Source organism: Cryptomeria japonica, chromosome 10, assembly GCF_030272615.1.
Source record: "Cryptomeria japonica chromosome 10, Sugi_1.0, whole genome shotgun sequence".
Classification (NCBI taxonomy): Eukaryota; Viridiplantae; Streptophyta; class Pinopsida; order Cupressales; family Cupressaceae; genus Cryptomeria; species Cryptomeria japonica.
The window spans coordinates 452,895,703-452,920,129 of NC_081414.1; positions in this window are offsets into that span (position 1 = coordinate 452,895,703).

Here is a 24,427-nt window from a genome sequence, read left to right on the forward strand (position 1 = left end):
CATGTTAAGATCGATTGCATTAAATGTCTACCTCCGAAATGAACATTCTTCTTAGCTGTATGTGAAGAGAGCGTGATGGGTTACTGATTTCCATATGCGGTGAAGAATTGATGATGCAGAATGACTTGTGATTTTTTTGAGATTGTTTTATTCTATGCAAAGTGTTTGAACAATTAGGATTGGACTGCTTGTAATTGTAAACCTAAAATGTTTAGGGTTTAGGGTTTATGCTACCGACCTAATTGTTGTCTATAAGATTGATGATGTTTGTTATTGTTTGTGTTGGTAAATGTTGTGTTTGTATCCGAGTGATGAGATACTTGCCAGACTTGTGAGTGGAAAACTGCAAAGTGTGATTGCAGAATAGAGGAGCTAAAAAGGATCTGCCTTAGCATGTAGTATTGTTATCAGATCAGAGCTTTACCTATTGTCTTCTAACAATTTCAATAGTAGGAAAATCCCTTTACTCGGTAGCTTTAACAGGCTTATTGCAAATCCTCTAACCAGGTGACTCAAGATCATTGAGTTCTTCAAATCCTCTAGCGAGGTAACCTTTAACAGGGTATATAGCCATCCCTTAACTGGGTGATCTTTAACAGGATCGCTTCCTAACAGAACCTTATTGTAAAGTCTTTAACCGGACTAGGCTCCTGACAGAGCGAGCTTCAAAAGAGTTAAAAAACAAGTTTGTGGGTATTCATCCCCACTTTGGTTTTTCCCATTTGGGTTTCCACGTGAAAAATTTGTGTGTCATGAGTTGTGCATTTTTCATGTGATGATTAAGCAGTCTTTATTTAGGTGAATATGCATGCAAAGCTAACGGTTATGTTATTATTGATACAAAACATGCATGAGTATATTGGTGAAGTAGTTATCAAGTTTTGAATGTTATTTGAAGTATTTAGTTTTATCGGTTTAGCTGTCTGAAGTCTTACTGTGTTTAACCGGTATTGTCATGGTTAAGTTCAATGATGAAGACAACTGATTAGCATTGTTTTAACTTGATAAGTTATGGAGAAGTTTTTGTATGTACTGATTCACCCCCCCTCTTAGTACCGATTAGGGTATTTGTTGTTCATCATTATTCATCAATTGGTATTAGAGAAACTCTAGGTCCTTGGTGATATAAGATTAACCGCTTGAGGTAAAAGATCTTGCTTTAATGATGAAGAGGGAAGGTCCTAAGTTCAATAGAGATAACTTCAAAATATGGAAGGATGGAATGAAGATTTATATCAAGAGTTTGGGTGCTCAACACTAGAGCTATGTTGAGAATGTCTATGTTATCCCCACTGGTACTCTAACCGATGATCAGAAAAGAGAGATTCAAGAAAATGGACAAGTCATGGAAGCCCTTATTAGAAGCCTGTCCAATATTGATTTCATTGATGTACAAGATAAGGACAATCCTAAGGATGTATGGGACACTCTAGAAACCATTTATGGTGGTGATGACCATGTCAAGCAAGCTAAGGAAGAGAGCCTTAGAGGAAAATTTGAAGACATGAGGATGGTTGAAGTAGAGACCATTCAACAATATGGCATAAGGATCAATACTATGGTTGAAGATATCAAGAGCACTGGTGGAACAATTGATGATGCCACTGTTGTTAGTAATGTTTTGAGATCATTGTGACTGGTCTATGCTATTAGAGTTGTTGCTATTCAGGAGCTAAGGTCTACCGGCAAAACCAAGGTATGCTTAGACTCTATCATTGCAAAGTTGACTACATATGAGTTGAATAGCTATGATGACAGTGTTCAGAAGACTGAGTCAGCCTTTAGAGCATCTGTTGCACCAACCAGAAAAGGAAAAGAACTAAGTACCAGTTATGAATCCATGCAATGTAGAGATATGGATGATGAAGAGATTCTGATGGAGTTTGAAGCTCTTCTTGCCAAGAGACTTCCAAAAGGCACCAGAAAATATAGAGGTAAGCTTCCTTTAAAATATTTTTCCTGCAATAAGATAGGACATATAGTTGTTAACTGTCCTAACAATGACAATAAGGATAAACCGGAGAGGTTTAGAAAGTATAAAGGAGGAGGTAGGAGAAATTGTCTTGTTGCAGTGGATGAAGGTGTTACTGATGAAGAATCTAAGGATGAAGAGAATGAGGACATAGTGTTTGTAGCTATAAAGGAAGAAGTGTCTAACAAGAAATCCCTTGTCTCTAGCATTGACAACTCTAATGAGTGGATTATTGATAGTGGGTGTTCCCACCACATGACTAGTGACCGAAGAAAGTTTTTGTCTCTGGAAGAATATGATGGAGGTGTTGTCCGGTTTGGCAACGATGCACCATGCTTGGTGAAAGGTAAAGGATCCATCTCACTGAATGGAAGAGCAGTGCAGATGATGTCTACTGGGTAGAAGGTGTTAAGCATAACCTTTTGAGTGTTGCTTAGCTAAATGACAAAGGACTCATTCTGGAGTTCAAAGGTGGAGTCTGCAGTATAATTGGAAAGAGTGGTAAACTTATTGCCACCGGTAAGCAGACCAAAGGTAACTTGTTTCAGTTGAATGCCAGGATTAGTCAGTGTTTGATGGCGAAGTTTGATGACAATTGAATATGGCATAGGAGACTTTGTCATATAAACTTTGACAATATTGTAAAAGCCAGTAAGATCAAAGCAGTAAGAGGATTGCCTTTGCTAAACAAACCAAAGAATTCTTTGTCTAGAGAATGCCAACTTGGGAAGATGTCTTCCTCAACTTTCAAAGGTAAGTCTTTTTCAATAGAGAACTTACTTGATGTTGTGCACACTGATCTATGTGGTCCAATAAAAACTAGAAGTATTTAGGCAGATAGGTATTTCATGATTCTTACTGATGACTGCTCAAGAATGATGTGGGTCACATTCTTGAAAGACAAGTCTGAGGCATTTGGAAAGTTAAAAGCCTTTAGAGCATTGGTAGAGAAGGAAAGTGGTCAAAGGATAAAATGCCTAAGAACTGATCAAGGAGGTGGATTCACTTCTGATGAATTCAACAAGTACTATGAAGAGAACGGTATCAAGAGGTAGTTGTCTGCCCCAAGGACACCACAACATAATGGCATAGCAGAAACGAATAATAGGACTGTAGTTGAAGCGGCCAGAACAATGCTGATCCAAGGAGAGGTTGCTCACACTTTTTGGAGAGAAGCGGTGAGCACTACAGTCTATATTATGAACCAGGTACTCATCAAGAAAGGTAAAGATAAAACCCCTTATGAGTACTAGACTGGGAAGAATCCCACTATGAGTTATTTTAAAGTATTTGGCAGTAAGTGTTATATCAAGAGAGGTGAGAATCTGAGCAAGTTTGATGTTAAATGTGATGAAGGAATATTTTTGGGATATTCCACTAAAAGAAAAGCTCTCAAGTGCTACAACAATAGGACTCAGAAAATTGTTGAGAGAATCAATGTCAGGGTTGATGAATCCCCTGAGGAGCCTGAGGAAACCTGCAGCAAGAAAGTGGAAGATGAACCGGGTGTAGCCTTCTGGGAACCAGTTAAGAAAGAAACAAGCAAAGACCTTAGTGTTCGTGTACTGATAGAAGCTGCAGTAGGTGATGAAGAAGATGGAGAAGAAGAAGAAGAAGAAGAAGAAGAAGAGGAAAAGAAAGCAGAGCCAGCTAGAGTCATTCCTAGATATGTGAAACTACATCATGATCCGAAGTAGATCATAGAAGATAAAGATGTAGGGATACTCACAAGAAGAAAGGTGAAAGAAAACTCTTGCATGATTTCTGAATTTGATCCTAAGACCACTAGAGAGGCACTTACAAATGAACACTGGATTAAGGCAATGGAAGAGGAGCTGGACGAGATAGAAAAGAATGCAACATGGTCTTTGGTATCCAGAGTGGAATACAAGAATGTCATAGGTACCAAATGGGTCTTCAGGAATAAGATGAATGAAGAAGGCACAGTTGTAAGGAACAAGGCAAGACTTGTATGCAAGGGATATGCTCAGGAAGAGGGAGAAGACTATGGAGAAACCTTTGCCCCAGTGGCTAGACTGGAAGGTGTTCGAATGCAACTTGAATTTGCAACATTTAAGGGATTCAAGGTATACTAGATGGATGTGAAGTCTGCATTCTTGAATGGAATCCTAGAAGAGGAAGTGCATATTGAGCAACCAGATGGGTTTGCCTTATCAGAAGATAGTAACATGGTGTGTAGATTACATAAGGCCCTGTATGGATTGAAACAAGCACCAAGGGCATGGTATGAACGGTTACATTGTCATCTTGTGAAGATATGATTTCAGAGAACAAGTGAGGACAACAACATCTACCTGAAATCAGAAGGTGATTATATTCTGATTGTGAAGTGTTTGTAGATGACATAATCTTTGGAGGAGATGATGAAATAAGCCATGCATTTGCAGATGAAATGAAGAAAGAGTTTGAGATGTCTCTGATTGGAGAGATAAATTTCTTCATTGGTCTATAGATTCAGCAGATGAAAGAGGGTATCTTTATTACCCAGTCCAAGTATGTCAAAGAGGTATTGAAGACCTTTGGCATGGAGGAGAGCAAACTAGTTGGTACACCGATGGTGACTAGCTGTAAATTGACTAAGGAAGATGATTCAGCGTTGGTGAATGAGAAGGAGTACCAGTCAATGATCGATAAGGTGCACTATGTGATACACAACAGAATAGATATTGCTCATGCAGTGGGCATTGTGGCCCGTTTTCAGAAAAGTCCAAGAGAATCCCACTTGGTAGAAGTCAAGAGGATTATTAGATACCTGAAAGGGACAATTGATTATGGATTGTGGTATCCATACAATGGTGATTTTAATCTCAAAGTATTTACCGATGCAGATTGGGCAGGTGATGTGGACGATCGAAAGAGCACAATCGGTGAAACGTTCTTTCTTGGTGGAAGACTAGTCTCATGGACGAGTAAGAAGCAGAGTTGTATTCCCTAGTCTATAGCTGAAGTGGAGTATGTGGTAGAATTTATGAACTATAGTCAAATAATCTGGATGAAAAATGTATTGGATGGTTTCAAAGTACCTATATCTGAACCGGTGAGTATATTTTGTGACAACACAAGTGCAATAAAATCCGGTATTGCATTCTAGAACTAAGAACATTAAGCTCAAGTATCACTTCTTAAGAGAGAAGGTTCAAAACAAAGAGGTTGTATTAGAACATGTTTCCAGTAAGGAGCATCTAGCAGACACATTCACTAAGCCCTTACCGAAGACTACATTTACCTATTTGAGAGGTAAATTAGGGGTTCTGCCCCTTCGTGAAGTAAACTAAAGTTTGTGCTCCACATCAGTCAGGTACAACAGTGTCAAATCTTTCAGGATTGATGTGTTGAAGGATGCTACTCCATAGGGGGAGCAACATAGTGGAGAATGGAAGCTTGTGCCTCCACTTTGGCATTGTTGTCAAAGGGGGAGAAGATATCTGAAGTGATGAAGATATATGATATGGGAGAAGATATATGTTATAGTTGCACTAGTCTATGTTGTTTATAGTTGCAATGCTACACTGATTATTTCCATCAATGCCAAAGGGGGAGACTATTGGCATATGATGAATCGGTATGATGATAATGTATATTGTCATTGATGTCAATAAGTGCAGGTGAACCGGTATGAAGATTGGAAGAAGTTGTTATTGATGTTCAAGTAGGAGAACCAATATGAAGGGATGAAGTGGACTAGTGTCAGGGTTTTACTAAGTGTGACTACCGGTTGGTAGTCTTAGCTCTAGGGTTTCCGGTTTGGCAATCTAGCTTGTGCAATGCAATTGGTGACATTTTGTGACAAGTTAGCTAAGAGATAAGGATAAGATTGAGATCCCATGTCAATTTTGTGCACGTGAAGGATTTCCTTAAGGATCTTGCATGTGAAGATCGATTGCATTAAATGTCTACCTTAGGAATGAACATTCTTCTTAGCAATATGTGAAGAGAGCATGATGGGTTACTGATTTCCATATGTGGTGAAGAATGGATGATGCAGAATGACTTGTGATCTGTTTGAGATTGTTTTATTCTATGCAAAGTGTTTGAACGGTCAGGATTGGACCGCTTGTAATTATAAATCTAAAAAGTTTAGGGTTTAGCGTTTATGCTATCGACCTAATTATTGTCTATAAGGTTGATGATGTTTGTTATTGTTTGTATTGGCAAATGTGTTTGTATCCGAGTGATGAGATACTTGCCAAACCAGTGAGTGGAAAACTGCAGAGTGCGATTGTAGAATAGAGGAGCTGAAAAGGATCTGCCTTAGCATGTAGTGATGTTATCAGATTAGAGCTTTACCTGTTGTCTTCTAACCATTTCAACAGTAGGAAAATCCCTTTACTGGGTAGCTTTAACAAGCTTATTGCAAATCCTCTAACCAGGTGACTCAAGATCATTGAGTTCTTCAAATCCTCTAGCGAGGTAACCTTTAACAGGGTTTCAACCTTTAATAGGGTATATAGCCATCCCTTAACCGAGTGATCTTTAACAGGATCGGTTCCTAACATAACCTTATTGTAAAGTCTTTAATTGGACTAGGTTCCTAATAGAGAGAGCTTCAAAAGAGTTCAAAAACAAGCTTGTGGGTATTCATCTTGATCGTGGTTTTTCCCATTTGGGTTTCCACGTGAAAAATATGTGTCAGGAGTTGTGCATTTTTCATGTGATGATTAAGAAGTCTTTGTTTAGGTGAATATGCATGCAAAGCTAATGGTTATGGTATTACTGATACAACACATGCATGAGTATATTGGTGAAGTAGTTATCAAGTGTTGAATGTTATTTGAAGTATTCAGTTTTACTGGTTTAGCTGTCTGAAGTCTTACCGTGTTTAACCGGCATTCCCATGGTTAAGTTCAGTGATGAAGGCAACTGGTTAGCATTGTTTTAACTTGATAAGTTGTGGAGAAGTTTTTGTATTGATTGATTCACCGCCCCCTCTTAGTACCGATTAGGGTATTTGTTGTTCATCATTATTCATCAAGAACCTAAAGAACCCATATCAATCACTTCCAAATACATCGAGAGCAGATCTTCACAAATCCAATCAATATTGGTTTTAAAGAATTTGGTAGGAAGACCATCAGGCCTCAAAGCCTTATCATTACACAGGGCATTGGAAAAATTATTAATTTCATCAATGGACAATGGCCTCCTCAAGGATTGAGCATCTTGTGGAGAAATCTATTTTTGTATCAATGCTTTGCAGTTATTTCTAGCAAAGGCACAATAAGGGTTATCTTCTGACTCAAATAACTTTTGATAGTATTTCAAGAGTTCTCCCTTAATCTCATCCTCAATTAACACATCTTTCCCCTCAACCCATAATCTATCTATCTTCTCCTTGAATTCCTTTTGCTTTAACATGTTGAAGAAGAACCTGGAGCCCTTATCCCCTAGATGCAACCAATTCATTCTAGCCCTAATTTTGGCTCCTTATATCCTATGATGTTGAGTATTTCTTAAAAGGTCCTTGGAAAGAGCCATATTCTGAGTGTAAGAGAGATTTCCCAGGTTATTTTGAGCCTCTTTTCTATCCTTTGTAGATTCTCAGTGGTATCTCTTTCAATTATCCTTTAATCCTTGGCTTTTTTCCTCCCAAGAGTTTTAAATAGGCATCTCTAGCTAAAAACATTTAAATTCCATCTACTAATGCAAGACCTAGGACCAATATTCCATTTATTTAATTTCATAATCATATAAATAGTAGTTAATACATCTTGATCATCCAACAGTTTGGTGTTAAGAATAAATTTATCCTCCTTTTTCCTAACCAAAAGGACCCTGTTCTTGAGATATACTTGTGCTGAAATTGGGTAATGATCAGATAGTGTGAAAGGAAAAACCTTGACAAAGACCCTGTTAATATCTTGATTGAATGAGAATGAGTCTTTATTAGTATATCAACTATCAAGTCTACAATAAAATCTCTTGTGCCCCTGTTGAAAGTTACACCATGTATACCAAATCAGCCTATATTCCCTCTTAAGCCCATCAAGGGGGTCAAATGACCTCATCTTTATTTTCATCCTGCTCCAATGCACCTTTTTTCCCCCCTCCAATCCATGTTCATCCCACCCACCTTGTACTTTGGGTACTCAATTATGTTTAAATTGCCTCTAATGAACCATGAGAGATCCAAAAGAGAGGACATCCAATTCCATAACTTTACTCTCTTCTTATAGTCATTTGATGCATAAATCGAACACACCCCTATCATTGTCTTATTCATATTAAGAGTGGCCTGGACCACCTTGTTGCATGGAAAACACCCACTGTCCAAAATGGAGTTCTTTCATCTACCATTAATGAGAAAACTGCTCCCCCTTTCCCTTTCTCATGATAAGTAACAATTTGGTGAGCCTCTTTCCATATAAATTTAAGATTTACTTCCAATGTGCAATTAACTGCTTTAACCTCTTGGAGCATAACCAAGTCAACATCTCTATGCTGACAAAGGAACCTTTTCATGACATGTTTTCTATTAGGGGACTCAAGTATCCTTGTGTTCCATGCGATGCATTTCATCATCCAATTAAAGGGTATTATGAGTTCTTGACAACTTTAAAGCTACTAAAGCATTTGGGTAGATCAACTTTAGAATCCATATTTTTAGTGAGAGGAGATATCTTCCCTTTCGATCCCTTAGGCCTACCTCTCTTTCATCTAGGTTTGTTGGTCTGGCTTCCATGAATAGGCATCACAACCTCTCCATCCTCAAAAATAATATCTACTTGACTATCAATATCATAGTCATACTCCCCACTCGAGATTGAGTAGTTGGAATCCAACTCAACCTCCCCTTCAGATTCGGGGCAATGGTAATCAATTAGCTCCTTACAATTATTGAACTTTATGGTACCAACTGACATGATGGAAAAGTTAGGACATGGATCAGAGAAAGGGGCCACAATTATTGGATCATTGGTAGTGATTTCAAAGAATACAAAATCCTTATCCACCACAACCCTCGCCTAGAGAGACAAGGAGTAGGATTAACAATAATCTAGGAGAGAGGGGGAAGGACCTCCTTCGTGTGTTATCACATCTCTATTTATCTCACTAGGAGTGGGGTCCTTACTCTGCTTATCAAACAAAGTGTCAAAAGTATTAGAAATGACAACAGGATTTGCAGCCCCAAGAGGGGAGATCCTTCCTTTAGTCCCAGACACATTATTGATGACCTTCTTCTTATTGGCAATTGACACTCTATTGGTTAGGTTTTATTATATTGTCATTGATGGCAACATGATTTTGGGTTCCGACTTCATATGGTGTACTGACAGGCACTTCACAGACTCTACATCAGCACCGACACTGGCATGACAGGAAGATTTCTTTGGTCATTGACAATGTAGGCCGACATGGTATAGTAAAGGTCATCAGTATTGGAGGTCGACACATCTTGGATCCGACATCTGCAACTTGTTTTAATATTTATTCATCTATGTTATATGGCCGACATGTAATTGGATATTGTATATATCTTTGTAAGTTGACATAAGGCATAAATTTGTATAGGGTATATAGGGGAGATTGATTAGATCATTTTAAAGAATAAGATAATGAAAGGATGGATATATGGATGTAATGTAATGAGAAATATATTAGAGAGACTATGTATGTGAGGAATTTATTGTAAGGGTTATGCCGGTACAAAGGTTTAGGGTTTTTATCGGAACAAACAAAGCTTAAATCAAAACTGTATTCTAGCATAGAAGATGCTATCTTAGTAATTCACTATCCTCCAGATTGTTGTCTAGTATGTTATGTAGTCAGTGAGGCTCCTATTGCAATTGAGAAGTGTGCTCTAAGTTGTAATCCTTTCTGCAAGTGCAGGCCCATCATATATTATAATATCTCTTTATATGGCCAATGAATTGATATTGTGGGTCACAAATCCCACCGTGGTTTTTCCTCATTTGGTTTTTCCTCATTGAGGTTTTCCATGTATAAATCTGTGTGTTATGATTCTCATTTATATGTTTGGCTTATTGGTTGTTTTACTTATTTCAATTTTGTTTATACTAGTCTACCAGTTGGTGGATGAATGTTTTGTTAAGGCTAAAATCTTTAATTTCGATATAACATCGATTCACCCCCCCCCTTCAGTGTTATTGGTTTCCAACAATTGGTATCAGAGCCTTGTGCCTCAGAGGAAGTTTAACAGCTTGAGGAAGATCTTGAAACCGGAATCATTGAATATGGCTTTGGAGAAGCAACTTGAGATGGCACTTGAAGATTATAATGCTGAAATATTGAAGAACTTAAAGCTTCAAGATGAGTTGAATTCTGCTAAAGAATTTATTCTTGTCCTACGAGAGAGGTTATCATCTGTCCAAGCTAGGAGGAAGGAACTTTTGCAAAATCAGGATGATGAAGAGAAAAATGCACTTAAGGAACAATATCAGAAATTGAGTCAGGAGAACATGGTTATGAAGAATGAAATGAAAGCTATGACTATAAGGATGTCTAAGGAGATTGAGGATAGAAAAAAAAGGAAGAAAATCTTGTTCTATCCCTGAAGAACAAGTTTGAAGAATGTGGTAGGTTGGTTCATGAAAATGATATGTTGAGAACTGATTTGGTACAATCTGAGAGCAATGAGCAAGAGCTTGAGAGACAAATCACAATACTGAGAGATTATTTAACTGCTGCAAGTGAGTACAAAGAAAAATTCAAGATCAACTCAACACAACTTGATGAGTTACTGAAGAGATAGAGGCAGATTGGAGATTCCAGTGGACTTGGATTTGAGCAAGGATAGAGTTCTGGTACTACTAATGTAGATCAAAACCATAAGGCACTAGTAAGACAATTCAATGCTTATAAATTCAATGGTAGATGTTTTGTTTGCAATAGATTTGGACACTTGGCTAGGCAATGTAGAAACAGAGCAAATCAGAACCCTGATTCTGCTCCGGTAAATGTTCTAAATCCAATAAAATTGGTCATAAGACAGAAGATTGCAGAATGAATGTAAAATGCTATGCTTGTGGAAAGTTTGGACATATGGCTAATTAGTGCAGGTCAAACAATTTCACCAATTTTAGCAAGGCAATTCAAAAGAACAATGTTACATGTTATGTAGGCAATGAAATTGGACATATTGCTAAGTTCTGTAGAAGCAGAAATCCACCGATTGGCAATGTATGATCAAATGAAAAAGGAAAAGAGAAGGTTAATAAAATCCGACAAGATCATACTCAAAGATGGGCGAGGAAGACTAAAGAGCAATCATTATATGGGGATGTCGCGGTTACCTATCTGGCAGAAGAGGTTGCTCCTGCACCGACAATGAGCTCATCTGGTAACTAAGGCAGATGCCTTAGGGGTAGGCAAATTTCATGGAAGATAATGCATATGCCACTGGAGGAGATTATGTAAGATGTTCTAGATATTGGAAAGGATTATCTGACATGGATATATTCAGAGTGCGATCTGATATCTTTCACCGGCAGCCATTTATGTCAATGGAAGATTAGGGGTTTTCTTTCGATGGATAAAAGGTCAAATACACTTCATTGTTAATCACCCTGCATTCAAAGAGAAATTCAGAGCGACTTAGTGTGATCAAAGGCTATTTAGAGACAATGAGGTTTCTTCTTGAGCGATCACACCAACATCTGTAAGGATTTGTTGAAAGTTTTCATTGACAAGCGATCTAAAGGTATTTTTATTGAATCATGGAAGCAAGATCATCTTCTATTCCTATTTTTCATTGCAAATCCAACTGTAGTAGAGGTTAAAGACCACCCCGGGCCAATTTTAAAATGGTATCTGCATGTGGCTACCAAGGAAGATTCAGTTGGAGCTTTTTCTCATGTTCTGGAGGGAGTGGTATATGTAGAGGATGTTAGGGCATGCATTCATTATCATGTAGAGGACTTAGGCACTTCAGAGATCAAAGGGATGTATATGAATGAACTCATGGGAGAATCTGGTAAAATCAAACTGGCATATCAACACATCAAAGATCTAGGGTTCACAAATATTCTAGATATTTCAAAGTTCAAGGATGAAATAGTCAGATATGTACTAAGAAGAGTACATGGGGAATTCATATGGCTAGATAGACCCTATAAAATTACTAAGGAATCCATCCGGGCAATTATTGGCTTGTCATCAATAGGGAAACATTCGGATAAGAAAGTCTCAAATAACTTTGTGAGGTAGATCACCGGTGCTAAATCAGACAAGAGATCGATGAAGGTGAGCATTGTCACTGACATCGACATCAAATTTGGAAGCATGGTTATAGGCTACAAGGTAAATCAATCTAATCGACTGAATTTAGTTTCCAGTTCATGTATTTTGGCTGCATATAAGATGATGAGGGATAATATCAAGTTAGATCTTTGTGGCTGGATGCTTGAAGAATTATTGATCAACTTAGGGAAAATTAAAGGTGAGAAGAAGGGCACCTTCCAGTATGGTAATCTGTTAGTTTGCTTAATGCTATAATTTTTGAATGATACTCCTGGTTCTGGTAGGAAGCAATGGGCTTTTGACATCCTGGTAGGAAGACAACTAAAGCAATGAATTGCTGCATTGAGAAGTCTGAGAGATGATAAGGTATGGGGTTACTTTAAGGATTTTCAAAAATCTATGAGGTCTAGAATAAGAATACCTGAGCACATAGTAGAGAAATACTCTACCGATATATGTTTTATGGTTAAGAAGGATGTAACTCTCATGGAGGCAGTCAAGCCCCGAAAGATTTGGATAGAGGAAATGAGATATGAGGTAGATGCATAGATTCTTGATGCCTATGTGAAAATGCTAATTGATGCAAAAATTAATGAGGCAGAGAAACCCTATGGAACTTCTCAGTAGAAGACTCTTGGGGTTGAAACTGAGTTCAACGGGAAGAAAAGGGAAAAACAAGAAGGAAAGGCAAGTAAGTTTGTATAGGAGGTTTCAAAGGACATTAAGGCACTCATTGATGTTGTCCCAGAGAAAGGAAGAAAGAGGAAGAATCTGGTAGTTCACATTGAACCTATGACTGCAGATTCTGAGTCTGAAGATGACACACCATTAGCTTTCAAAAGGGTTGTGAGGAAGAAACCAGACGAACCTAAAGTGGAAGCAAATAAATAATCGGTTAGGAAGGTCACCATCAAGTTACGGGCAAAAAAGAAGGCACCTAAGGCTACACCTACAGCTGCATCCAGTACTGCCAGAATGAGGAAGAAGAGTGACATTGATTTGGCACTAGAGACAGGTAATGTAACTATTATACTACCTATGACTTGTGCTGAAATTGTTGATGAAATTACTAAGGATGGGATGCTAAAAAATGTTAAGTCTTATTATGATACATTAGAAGTTGATGAACAGAGAGAAGTAGAGGAAGCAATTCTATTGTATTTGGATATCTATAAGAAAGCATTAATAGAGATAGAAAATCAAATATCAACAGAGTTATATAACATGTTGGATGCTAGAAGGTTATCTTCAATGCAATAAGACAAACAAATTAAAATGCAAGAACTTTTAGCTATCTGTGTTACCATAACTCCAAATGAAATGGATAAGACAATTGAGGCTGCAGATAGGAAGGTATTCAATAGCAAACATAGAATAACTAGCCTGATGTTAGGAAGGATGAATGAGGTAATAAAAGAAACACAAAAGGCTTGGATAAATTTTTTGGGAGAACATAGAGGATTCTTTACTTCACCGGAGACAAAGACAAATACTATAGATACATCGGTTGAAGGGAAAGGTAAAGGGATCATGGATACTCCACCCTCAGTTTTCAAGAATATCAAGATAGTGGAAATTGAGCCATCGGAAAATGTATAGATAAATACTGAGACACTGGTTAATACTGAGAACATTGTATAGGATAATAACATTGAGGACAATTGTCCTTCGGATACTAATGTACAGGTTGAGGATATTGTTCCTAGAGGGGAACCAATAGTTGCATAGACTGCACCAAGTGGCGAAGCCACCGATGCAAGTGAGGAGGTAATAAAAGATAAATCATCAGAGAAAATAGGGGAATTCGGTAGAGAATCAGTTTCTGGCACATCATTATTGACAATTGACACTTCTCTAGTTGAAAAGAAAACCATCACAAAGATGAGTCCCACAGATCTAATGATGATGACTGCTCAGAAATTGATGAAGGAGGAAACCATAGACAAAGGGATTATAGATCAATCCATCATTGTTTTGCACAGATTGGTCCCAGAGTGTAAGATTGAAAATGAAGTGAGCCCTTCCGACAAGCTTAAGGTAATAACCGAGCACATATCAAAAGACTTTCAATCCTTACAACATATCTCTAATCGACAAGCACTTGAAAAATTCACTTTGGCTAAGAGAGCCGCTTTTGATTAGATCATTGAGAGAGAGAGAAGAAAAACATTGAGGAAAAGCTAATTTTGATAGAAAATTCTTTGAAACAATGTACTAATATATATAGGGTATGTTGCAATACTGAGATACTTATAGCAAACGTAGAAAAAAAGATAAAAGAGATACATGAGAAAATTGCTAGTATTGCTAACTCTTTTGATGGACTAATTTCACTGACAACATCTATTGATGGACAAATTTTGACTTTGGAGATCCAAATTTATGCTGTTGAAAAGGAAAGAGATAAGATCATTCAGAGAGCCAGAAGTCTTAGAGGTTTGGTGAGTCCAAGATTGGATTCACTTTGTGTACATAAGAAGGGATGCATGGATATGCTGGGAAAGCCCTCACCGACATAAGTTAATGAGAAAGAATCACTTGCATATTTACTGAGTGGACTTGTATCTATCTCCGACACATTCAAAACCGGCTGGGATACTTATATGGAGTTACTGGAGAAAGATTATCTGGAAATCTTGAAACTGGTCAAGCTCCGGTAAGACATCTTTTTGGAGGTATTCAGTGTACAATACTTATTCTTTGAAATATTTTTTTTTTTGGGCATTGATGTCAAAGGGGGAGTAGTATAAATGTGAAAAAGAATGGAGAGTTTCATACATTAGGGGGAGTTACTGATTTTTTAGAGATATGGAGCATTTTGCATATTTTGCTCAGGGGGAGCAGGGCAGGATGAAACCGACAGTTGAAACCATAACCATTTTTCACATGAGTGTTGCCATCAATGCCAAAGGGGGAGATTATTGGCAATTGATAGTCTATTGGTTAGGTTTCATTATGTTGTCATTCATAGCAACATGATTTTGGGTTTCGGCTTCGTATGATGTACCGACAAGCACTTCACAGACTCTACATCGGCACTAGCAAGACATGAAGATTTCTTTGGTCACCAGCAATGCAGGCTGACATGGTATAGTAAAGGTCATCAGTAGTGGAGACCGACACATCTTGGATCCGACATCGGCAACTTGTTTTAATGTTTATTAATTTATGTTATATGGTCGACATGTAATCTAATATTGTATATATCTTTGTAAGCCGACATAAGGCATAAATTTGTATAGGGTATATAGGGGAGATTGATTAGATCATTTTAAAGAAGAAGATAATGAAAGGATGGATATATGGATGTAATGTAATGCAAAATATATCAGAGTGATTATGTATGTGAGGAATTTATTGTAAGGGTTATTCTGGTACAGAGGTTTAGGGTTTTTACTAGAACAAACAGAGCTTAAATCAGAACTGTATTCTGGCATAGAAGATGCTATATTAGCAGTTCACTATTCTCCATATTGTTGTCTGGTATGTTATGTAGTCAGTGAGGCTCCTATTGTGATTGAGCAGTGTGCTCTAGGTTGTAAGCCTTCCTGCAAGCCCAGGCCCAACATATATTGTAATATCTCTTTATATGGCCAGTGAATTGATATTGTGGGTCATAAATCCCATCGTGGTTTTCACCCCCTCCCCCTCTCAGTGTTATTGGTTTCCAACACTTCTTATCTTTAAAGCATCTAGTAAAAGATTTAACAAAAGAATCTTTTTTAGAGATAAAAAACCTAATCTCAGGCGGGTTGTCACCAGAATCGTCCTCCATTGGGACAAAGAAAGAACCTTTTTTGCCTGTATTTAAACTAATGGATTCCTTAATTTTTCTAAAGCCAACTGTAGGGTGTTCCTCCTTCTAGTCTTACAAGATTTAGATATCATAAACTGATAATTATTGTTATGAGGTTCTCCCATTTGGGCCATATCCTTGACTATTTCCGAATGAGGGGGGGCTTCTGAAGTAAAAGCCCTAATTTTAATAAAGTGGTCAAATTTAGGAAGTTCATAGCCTAGGTTTATCCAAGTTCACAACTACCTTCTTGATGGTTGAACTAAGGGCCTCAATCTTCTCTAAAATAGGAGCCCCTTTATGGAAATTAACACCAAGCAAGGGAGAATTTTGTTTCTTAGAATTGTCCACAACAATGTCCTTAGTCAAAAGATTACTAGAGTTAACAACCTTGCAAGCGAAGAGAATAGGGAAATTTCTTTGGTTGTGCCCTTCACACCTACATAAAAAGAACACTTTCATCCCGCCAAGGGGCTCGAGAAGATAGGAGACTCATCAATATTGATCTCTAAGAACCTGGGAAAATCTCGATCAGGATTGAGAGACACAAGCACGTGGGCATCAAGATGTGAAACAAGGGATTGCGGGTTATCAATCCTAACAACCTTCCCAATGGGTTCTAGGATTTGTAGAATGAAATTCCACAAGATAGGTAGGATATTTTTAATCTCAACCCACCTAGGGAAAGATAAATAAATAATCTCATCATAGATAACATCAAGAGACCAGTTTAGGGCTCTAAACGAGCAACTATTAATTCACCAAAATTTCTTTTTAACCACCGTTGCCTAAGATTTGGCATCCAAAAAAAATATAACATATAATCCTTTTTTAATAATTCTACAGAAGGAAACATGAAACCCTAATTTTTTTATCCAAATATTTTTAACCATTCATCTAAAACATTTATGGCTAGGCACTTAGAAATGTCCACAACTACAAGAAAAATTGCCACATGTTTCAACCTATTGTTCTCAATCTCTAAGGCCTTAGCCATAAAATCATTAGTAACAATGGATAAAGCAGGAAGGGTTATGTCTAGGGACTTACCTCGCTCTATGTCGCCTCCATGAATTATAGGGCTAGAAGGACTCACCACATTAAACTTTGTGTTGCCAAACACAAGGAAAGCCGAAAGAGTGAGGATCTCTTTGAAAGATTTATCATTGTTAATTGGTGTCTTATTCACTGAGGCCGACGTGATGTTTGAAGTAAACGCCCTTCCTACAAAGGATTCTCCCATGGTGGGGCATAAACCCAAATATGCTCCACCCGAACGGATGAGAGCCACAAAACCACAAAGTAATAAATGCAAAAATAAAGAATAAGGAAACATGGAAATGCAAGGTATTTCCCTCATGGAAGAGGCCTTACCACCTCCTCCACATGCAGGGGTTAACCCTACACCGCAGGCTCCACGTATGTAGCAAGGTCTTAGTTGCAGAGCTCGAACCCTCGCAATCACCCCTATTTAAGCATGTTTTTTGAATTCAATTTTAATGATGATAGTATATATTAGTATAGATATTTAAAAATATATAGATATCAATTTGAAGCTATTTTATTTACTTAAAAGTTATTTTTTTTATTATTATTTTTAATTGCACACTTTCAAACATAAATTTTATGTCTTATTTTAGGAATTTTATGTTTATTAATTGATGCACACTAAAAAGGACACAAGAAACATAAGACAAGTCGTTAGTATTGTTAGTAACAATAAAAAATGAAAGATGAATGAAACTATAATCCTAAACATGCATACCAAGAGAGATATAAAGCAGATTATGAAAAGCACACAAAAATGAAGGAAAGAAACAAAACCCTCCAAGATGCCCTCCAACATGCTCATAGTTGCTCCTCCCTTGTTCCTCTCCTCTCCAAGTTCTACATGAGTGTAGCCCTCAACTTTTTGCACTATTATGGATGTCTTATGGAGATTCAAGATTATGAAAATGAAGATAACTAATTATGCAAATGTAAATAAGCTATTATGAGAAAGCACCTAATTATTCTATGTTAATTTTAGCCAAAATAACAAAGAAAAATGATTCTAAATGCTCTCTTAAAATTAGTATAAGTTTGGTGCATAAAAGAATTCTGGATCTGGTCGAAGAAGGAATGGGCTCTATTTAGAGGAAAAACATAGAAATGAATGGTTGAGATTGAGTAATCTCAACAAGGGTCAAGATTGATGGGTTTATGATCCATGTGAGGGCTTTCAACCCAATCCTAGGATGACAAATGCCAACATGAGATGGCTTGAGAGGAGAGGGAAGAAGAATTAAATGCTTGAAATTACTTGAAGGTTACCTTGGGAGGTAAGGTTAGGCTTGAGTTAGATGAATAAAGCCTTTATCCAATGAATAATGCCTTTATCCAATGGACAAACTCTTGTGCAAGAGTTAGTGGGGATAACCATGGTCAAAGAAATGAATGCTTGAAGAGACCCATGAGTTAAATGAGGGTTGAGTTAGAGGGAAAGTCTCTAACCATGTGGGTGAGTTGAGTTTAACCATTAATGGTTATGTAAGAGCCATTAATGGTTTGGAGGACTTTAGGGTTAGCTTGTTGAAGACATAAAGCCTTTAATGCTTTTCAAAGACTTTGAGGCTTTCAGAAGTGACTTCAAGTTGCTTAGGAATGTGACAATAATTAGGGAGGGTGATTATGCTAATTTAGAATGGATTATAAGAATCTAGAATGGGTTAGAAGAGTCTATAATGGGTTAGAAGAGCAAGTGGGTTTGGTGGGTGAGAGAAAATAGGATTTCAATTAAATAAAATTACTTTATTTCAACTAATAAGGTGCAACTTTCATTTGTAGGAGAATGCAAGTGGGGGGGGGGGGGGGGGGTAGTTTAGGGATTTAAATAAATATTTCTTTATTTATATAAATGAGGAAAGGGGGTTAAATTAAATAAATGTGCTTTATTCATTTAATTGATTTAGAGTGCGTCTTAATGAATTAATTTAAATAAATTGAATTATTTATTTAATTAATAGGAGAAGAGGTCGATGATGAAATTAATTAAATATTAATTTAATTAACTGATTATTGATGTCTAAATAATCAAATAAACAGTAAATATTCATTTAATTAAGTGGATAGATTTATGTGACTACATTTGCCCCTCTTTGAGACAGTGCGGTTTATCGCATCGTTTCAAAGAAAGAAAAATAGGCATGAAGAAATATGCCCCATAAATATTAATTTAGTGGGTGGTATGCCCGCTCGAGAGATGGGCCAAAAAATTTCAAAAAATCGAGCGATCTCTTGAAAAAGAGAAAGAAGTTGGGAGGAGTTAGAATAGAACAATTTAGAAATATTGGTGAAAGAACGGGGGAAAACAGAGTGAATACGGAGAAGCAACAAGCCAGTGAGTACCCTTAGGTCATACAGGATATACAGTGAAAATGCAATGTTGGTTCTTTTGATTGATACTGTACAATTGATCAAAGTTGGTTGGACAATTTGGTGCAATCGGTTGAATTGCCTTGGTTGAGTCAAAGTGTGACAGTTGATGTCAGTTGTTCACTTGGACAGGATAAAGTCTGAGTAAGTGAATCAAAGTGAGCTATTGTGACTTAGATAATTGATTTAATTGCCCGATGAAGTCAAGGTATATGAAGCAAAATACTCATTGAGACTTATAACAATTGATGTAATTGTCTGTTTTGATTGTGTTTGATTGGTTGATCAATTGATAGTGTTTGCATTGTAGGTTGTTTGTGGTGAATCATAGCAGCATTGTTCAGACTAGGTCATTGTAATAAATGCCTATAGTAGTCTAGGATTGCCATAATTGATTACCTGTTGAGACCCGAAGATGCTTGATCAAAAAGTATCTGTTGATAGTCTAGGTGTGTGTGAGTCAATGTGCTTGTGTAGACAGAGCTTGCTTGGGTTGACCTAGGAAATGATGAAGGGATTATGATGATGACCTAGATAGGGAGGGTGAGGGGGGATTCAATGTTAGACAAAAGGTATGAAGGACCTAGGATGGGAAATGATGCATGGTATGCATTTATGATGATGACCTAAGGAAGGAGGTTGAGGGGGATGATTCAATGTAAGATAGAAGGCATGGAGGACCTAGGACTCATTCCTGTGGAACAGGATAAAAAAAAAGAGAGTATCCATTGTTATTACTATGTATGAATGATATGGAACAATATGGATGTATGGATGAATGAAATGCAATATATACAGACGAGATGAAATGACTATCCATATATTATTCACAGTGCTTTATTTGCATCATCAATCATTGTAGTATTGTTCTTGGCCAAGGTAGCAGGAACCCAGTTTGAGCATTTCACCTGTAAGTAAGAATCATAGACAAGGAAAGTTCCCCTCCATTCTGGTTCATGTGCCAATGGTCTAGGTATACGTTATAGTCAGTAAGCCATAATGATCCATGATTGTGTTTTTGCATATGATCACGTAGCTTAGTGAACTTCATTGGATCAATATGAAGACAACAAACAAAGAAAAAGATATCAGGAGCCATACCGGCTACTCTAATCACTTGTGGATATCTTGGAGTAGCGTAGGAAACTAATTATAAATAAATAAATAACAAATCGACCAAGTGCTTATCAGCTAAACAAAATTTTCTTGTCAAAGAAAAGGTTATCATGTCTTTGTTTGTGAGGAAGGATGCATCCTTGTGAAGACAGTTGTGTGTAGATGTTTTGATTGGTTGGTTGATTTGATAAGTGATCATCATTTGAGTAGCTAAAAAATGTTTTGTTTGGTGTCTATTGCGATGTGTATGTACAAAGAATATTATTTATTACAATGTTTTTGATTGATTTTTGATGTTTTTGACATGTTTTTGGATTTTGTGAGTGTTTTTAAAAGTTTTTGGTATTTTCTGTGTTTTTATGAATGTTTTTGGTATATTTCCAGCCAATTTTGAATGAGGAACTTAATGAATCACAAGTAATGTAGAATCCACTTCCATTAGTAGGTTTAAGAGTATTGCCCCCAGTTAGATGTTGCTATGAAAGCAGGATGTAGGACACATGAAGTACTAACTCTGATTGCAGATCAATAACAAGCCATGGTTTGAATGATGGATGAATGGATGCAATGGATGTGATCGCAACGAGTCTGAAAGACAAATGGAACCATAGCCTTTACGAATGGTGCCTGTTTGCCAGGTTTTCACCATCATACTTACCCAAGGTGCCACCGTAGTGGTTTTCACCATTTGGATGAATGATTTTTCTTTACTATTTTCTTGATTTTTTTTGTATTTTCTTCGAGACATTTTTCTGAATGTTTTTGGTATTTTCTGATATATTGAAGGAGCCCGATGCTCTACACAGCTTATGTATGAAACTGTTTGAGGTGCATGTTGTTGATCGGATCTGCTAGTGGTTCTCCTTCTGAAGTTTCCAATTGATATGCCCTAGACCCGAAGACGACAGTGATGACATACGAACCCAACCAATTTGTTTCAATCTTGCCTTGATGTTCTCTATTTGGCTGGTTATGAGGATTCTCCCTGAGAATAAGATCACCTACCTCAAATGTATGAGGTTTGACTTGATGATTATAGCTTCTGCTCATGCGTTGTTGATAGAATTTTAGGTGATTGTAGGAAGCTTGCTGCTTTTCATCAAGCAATTCCAAGTCCTGAAGATGTGAGACTCGGTATGCTTCATCATCTATTAGATTATGCAAGGAGACCCATAGAGATGGTATTTCAACCTCAATAGGCAGGATGACTTCTACTCCATAAACCAGTGAGTAGGGAGTTGCACATGTAGGAGTTCGAATGCTAGTTCGATACGCCCATAGTGCTGGATTTAAGCGAATGTGCCAATCATGGCCAGCATCATTGACTGTCTTTTTGAGGATGCTCAATATGTTATTGTTTGATGCTTCAACTTGACCATTTCCTTATGGGTAATATGGGGTGGAAAAGCGGTGTTGGATGTGAAACTTCTCACAAAGCTCACAGACATCCTAATTTTTAAAAGGAACGTCGTTATCTGTGATGATGGACATGGGTACACCATACTGGCAGATGATGTAATTAAGGATGAATGAGGCGATCTGCTTGTCGATGACTTGGGTAAGTGGAATGACTTCGATCCACTTTGTGAAGTATTTTGTGGCAGTAATGATAAATTTATGGTTGTTGGATGAAGATGGATGGATTTTGCCCACAAGGTCAAGTCCCCATTGACAAAAGGGCCATGGTGTTGTGATTGGTTGTAATTCTTGTGCTGGTGCATGTATCAGATCTCCGTGAACTTGGCACTTCTTGCACTTTCTGACAAAATAGGAGGAGTCTTTTTCCATGGAGGGCCAATAGTATCCGGCACACATGATTTTATTTGCGAGTGAAGGACCACTTGAGTGAGCACCACAAATTCCTTCATGTACCTCTTCCAAGGCTTTTGTTATCTCATCTTGTTCCAAACATCGAAGGAGAGTACCATCAAGACTTCGCCTGTATAGGGTGTCGGTAATGATGGTGTATCAAGAAGTTTGGCGGATATTTGTTGGCTATTTGATTGGTTAGGGGGAAATGTGTGGTCACATAGGTAAGTGAAGAACTCATCGTACCATGGGGATTCAGAACTGACAAGGTGACATATCATTTCAGTTTTGGGGATATCATATGTGGGGATCCAAAGTTTTTCTACCAAGAACTCGTAGCGTGTTGAATTTTGTGGAAGATCCAGGGGAGATGCAATTGTAGCCATTGTGTTGGTAGCTCGATTTCGATCTCTGGGTACTTGCTCAAATGTGATAGTTGTAAATGATTCTTTGTAACTATCCACCATCCTTTTATACGACATGAGCTTATCATCCTTAGTTTGGTATTCATCGGTGACTTGTTAGATGACTGGCTGGGAATCTCCATATACCTGTAGCTCTTTTAGATGCTATTGTATAGCCAATCTGAATCTTATGATCAAGGCCTCATATTTTGATATATTATTGGTGCATGGGAAAGTGAGCCTGTATGACTTTGGGATGCTGTCACCTTGAGGTGTGATAAAAATAATACCTTCCCCCAAGCCATGTCTAGTATATGAGCCATCAAAATATAGCTTCCAGGGGTTGTGTAGCTGTGATCATGAAGATCTATTCATCTGGAAAAAATGGAAACAAGAGGATGGTCACTTGTGAGGGGTGCATCAACCAACTGATCTGCAATAACCTGCCCCTTGATAGCCTTGCGGTCCACATACTCTATATCAAATTCACTCAAGATCATAACCCATTTGGCTAAGTGGCCTGTAAATACTGCCTTCCTGAGTACGTACTTGAGTGGATCTATTTTGGCAATGAGTTGTACCTTGTGCGTTAACATGTAGTGCCTCAATTTGGTGGCTGCCAAGATAACTGCTATGCAAACTCACTCAATAGGTGTGTAATTGAGTTCATAGCCTACTAGTGTGCGAGAGATATGGTATACAAAACATTATTTTCCTTCTGCATTTTTTTGTGACAACAATACTCCTAATGTCGTATTTGTAGCTAAAATATATAGCAATAGAGGTCTACTTGGATCTGGTGGGATCAACAACAATGTATGCATTAGGTAGTCTTTAAGCATTTGGAATGCTTGCTGGCACTTTGTATCCCATTGAAAGCGGATATTCTTGTGTATTAGATGCATGAAGGGATGACACTTATCAACCAATTATGCAATGAATCTCCGAATTGATTGTAGCCGCCCTTGTAGTGTCCTTAATTGACTGATGTTCTTTGGAGGTGGCATGTCCATAATTGCTTTTACTTTTGCCGGATCTACTTCAAAGCCTTTGCTTGAGATAATGTATCCTAAGAGATTCCCAGAGGTTACTCCAAAGACACATTTCTTTGGATTGAGATAGACATGATATTGCTCCAATCCGTTGAAGATTTTACCCAGTATTGCCAGATGATCCTCTCTTGTTAATGATTTAGCTAGTAAATCATCGACATAATCTTCCACTATGGTGTGCATCATATCGCGAAAGATGGTAGTCATAGCTCTTTGATATGTTTCCCCTGCATTCTTCAGACCAAAAGGCATCACATTCCCACAGTATGTTCCCCATGGGCATGTGAAAGAAGTTTTATGTTGATCCTCTGGAGCAATCTTAATTTGGTTGTACCCTGAAAAGCCATCCATAAGAGAAAAAATTGCATGATCCGTTGTTAGATCAACAATCATGTCGATGTTTGCTCTGGGGAAGTCATCTTTAGGGCATGCCTTGTTCAAATCTCTGAAGTCGGTACAGATACAAATGCCCCCATTAGGTTTACCAATAGGTACAATATTAGAGATCCAATTTGCAGAATCAATTGGTCTGATGTAACCAACATCCAAGAGATTTTTGAGTTCAACTTTGACAAGAATGACAACCTGTGGGTGCATCTTTCAAAGCTTTTTTTAAAACAGGTTTAGCTCCTTCTGCTACAATTAG